This window comes from Protobothrops mucrosquamatus, unplaced genomic scaffold (assembly GCF_001527695.2).
Source record: "Protobothrops mucrosquamatus isolate PMUCROS unplaced genomic scaffold, P.Mucros_1.0 scaffold320, whole genome shotgun sequence".
NCBI lineage: Eukaryota > Metazoa > Chordata > Lepidosauria > Squamata > Viperidae > Protobothrops > Protobothrops mucrosquamatus.
The window spans coordinates 19,262-22,733 of NW_015386659.1; the positions used below are offsets into that span (position 1 = coordinate 19,262).

Consider the following 3,472-nt stretch of genomic DNA (forward strand, 5'->3'; position numbering starts at 1 on the left):
ATGTTGAGACTTTAGAAAGAGTACAGAGAAGAGCAACAAAGATGATTAGGGGACTGGAGGCTAAAGCATATAAGGAACGGCTGCTGGAATTGGGTATGTCTAGTTTAATGAAGAGAAGGACGAGGGGGGACATGATAGCAGTGTTCCAATATCTCAGGGGTTGCCATAAAGAAGAGGGAGTCAAGCTATTCTCCAAAGTACCTGAAGGCAGGACAAGAAGCAACGGGTGGAAACTAATCAAGGAGAGAAGCAATCTAGAACTAAGGAGAAACTTCCTGACAGTGAGAACAATTAACCAGTGGAACAGCCTGCCTCCAGAAGCGGTGAATGCTCCAACACTGGAAGTTTTTAAGAAGAGACTGGACAGCCATTTGTCCGAAATGGTATAGCGTTTCCTGCCTGAGCAGGGGGTTGGACTAGATGACCTTCAAGGTCCCTTCCAACTTTACTATTATTATTATTATTATTATTATTATTATTATTATTATTATTATTATTATTATTATTATTATTATTATTATTATTATTATTATTATTATTATTCTGGTTCATCATGACTGGGTATGAGTGTTCCTGGAACAGCTAACTGAATACCCTAGAAGTGTATACTCATAGTTCCAGCAAGATCAGCTACGATCACCCAAGAAGTCTAGCTAAAGCAAGCAATGATACAAAAAGATATTGGAGATGGCTGATCACTAGAGTGACAGTAGCAAGGAATTATTTCATACTGTATAGGAGAGGGCAATGGTAAGCCATTCCTACATTTCCCAGGAAAACCACGTGATAATCAATAGTCATTGATGAAGTAGTGATTTATAATGGGTCTCTCAGGCTGAATGGCACTCAACACACTGCTGAGGATTTTTCAGCATACTAATGGTGTTTATGGCAAGGCTAGATAGACTAAAACCTTTGGGACATCTCATTGCTGATGCTATGCAGGAAAAAGAAAATCTGAAGCTTGAAAGACAATTACAGTGGAAACATGGATCATAAGCACAAACTTGGGAAAAGTTGATACAGCAGAAAATGAAATAAATGGGCTATGTATACATTGGCATCTTTGACATCAAAGAATAGAATAGAATAGAATAGAATAGAATAGAATAGAATAGAATAGAATAGAATACTGGAAGCTCTCCTTTGGGGAGCCACAGCAATAGCCATCATAGGAGTGCTCCTCTGTTGCCCCCACCAGTGTATCTTCCCTTGCCTCACTAACTTGCAAAATCACCTCCCATCTCAACAAACAGCTATGTAAGGATGCCAGCCAAATATCCCTTAAAAGACAAAATGACAACAAATACCAAATCTAACAGGACCTAACATTGTGCAAAATATAAATATTTCAGAAAATATTTAAATTAGCACAAAATGGGGAACTTTTAGAAAGTCAGCACACTCTCCCCCGAGAATGAAATATTTGGGGAATATTAAAAGAGGCAGGATAGAATATTTTCCCTGAAGGAGAAATGGAAAAAAATCTTAACAAAGGCAGAAACAGCCCCAGTCTTCCTGCCTCAAGCAGAAACCTGATGAGGCCAATCTTTAAAAATAGAGATTTTGTAATCCATTCAGAAAGACTAGACCACACTATTTATAAGCAAAATGTTTTCAGCTACAATTATTTTCTGTTTGATCGATAGAACAAGAATTGTGTTGGTCTGAATATGAGACAGTATATATTAAGGGGGAAAGAGGGAATTAGTGGTTGTAATACTTTGAGATTTGTACTGATGATATTTAAATGTAATGGAATTATTGTACTCAGCTGCCACATTGCTTTTCAAATATGCAAATGTAATATTGGAAAATTAATAAAAAGATTTAAAAAAATGTTTTCAGGCACAGCTGCCACAGAAGGTTGGATCTGATAGGATTAGAAAAACAAAGACTCCTAAAATCTACATTCCCCACCCAGCTCCAAGGACAGGACATGACCTCCCCACCACAATGGGAGTCAGGCAAACAATAATTATAATACCAAAAGGGCACACTCAAGCACAGGTCAAAGTACATTTCACAAGGAACAGGCATCTCAAACATAAAGTCCCAACGAATGTATAAAAACTCACCTACTCTCAACTCCATTTTGTCAGCTATTCCAGAACTGCATGCTGTTGTTGGTTCTGCTCATCAATAAACCTTCTTACTTAAACAACCTCCATTTTATTCCGGGCTTGGAACTGGACCTGATTTTTCTTCCAACAGAAGGAAATAACAAGGAATTTAAGATGGCTTTTAGAAGAGACAAGAAGTAGTATTGCACTGATATCTGTAAAGACATTGACAATGAAAATAGAAAAGAATGGGTATGCTTCAGATCCCACCTATTAAACTTAATCTTCTAGGACCAAGGATGTGTGCCTTATTTGTGGTCATAGTTGTCTGGTATTAACAAGTGGGAAGGTTACAGGAATTGATGGAATGCTTATAGAAATATAGCAAGCAACAATAGAAGGAGGTTCTAACCAAACTATGCTAGCAAATTCAATAGAATTTCTTTCTAATAGAAAGAAAAGAAAATAAACCATACAAAATATTGTGCAATATGCTTAATTTCATAGGCTAGTAAAAATAAAGCTCAGGATCATCCAATGAAAATCAGATGTGGAAAGGGATATTACATTGAACGGGAGAGGTTAAATGTTCAAGGTTATTTTTAAAAAGCTGAGGTACCAGAGATATTACTGCTGATGCATGCTGGATACTAAAAAAAAACAAACCCAATATATGCTTTATTGATTATAGAAACGTTTTCAACTTGGTTGACCATGTCAAACTTTAAAATGTTTTTAGGATAATGGAAATCCCAGATTATTGTTCTCATGTGGAATTTGAACATAGCTCAGGAAACCACAGCTGGGTGGAACATGGTGACAAAGAGTGGCTTCATGTTGGTAATGGAGTGGGAAAACATATACTTTCTCTTTATTTATTTAACTTATATACTGAATACATATTGATGGGGATGGGTTGGAAGATTAGCAGAGTTTTAAAACTGGAAGAAGAAATGTCAACCTGCATTATGCTAATAGTGCCACTATTCTGACTGGTGAAAATGCAAATGATCTGGAAAACTAGTATTCAGAATAAAAAATATCTGTGAAAAAATGTAAATACAAAGGATAAGTTATTGAGAACAAGTACAGCAAACAACTTTAGAATCAACAATGACTATCAAAAATGAAGAGGAGAGGACTTCCGGTGGCTGCCGGCGGCCGATGGAGGCCATCTGACAGCCTCCCGTCAGCGTTCTATGTAAAAGCTGGCAAAACAGCGCGTATCAGCTGTTTGCCGGCTTCAGCCTTCTTCTCGGGCGAAGGGAAGAAGGTGAGCTGCTGGTGAGTAGGCGTAGAGTTCCCTAGTCTCCCCTGAGGGCTCTCGGGGAGATGTAGGTGTGAACTCCGCCGGAGCTCACAGCCATCTCCATAGATCGGGACGTCTTCGTTCTAACGAAGCAAGACGC

General features: G+C 38.1%; 1 pseudogene; it reads left to right on the forward strand.

Moving 5' to 3' along the window:
• Positions 1 to 2,876: 2,876 nt before the first annotated feature.
• Positions 2,877 to 3,472, forward strand: part of LOC107286747 — a 10,042-nt pseudogene continuing 9,446 nt past the window's right edge.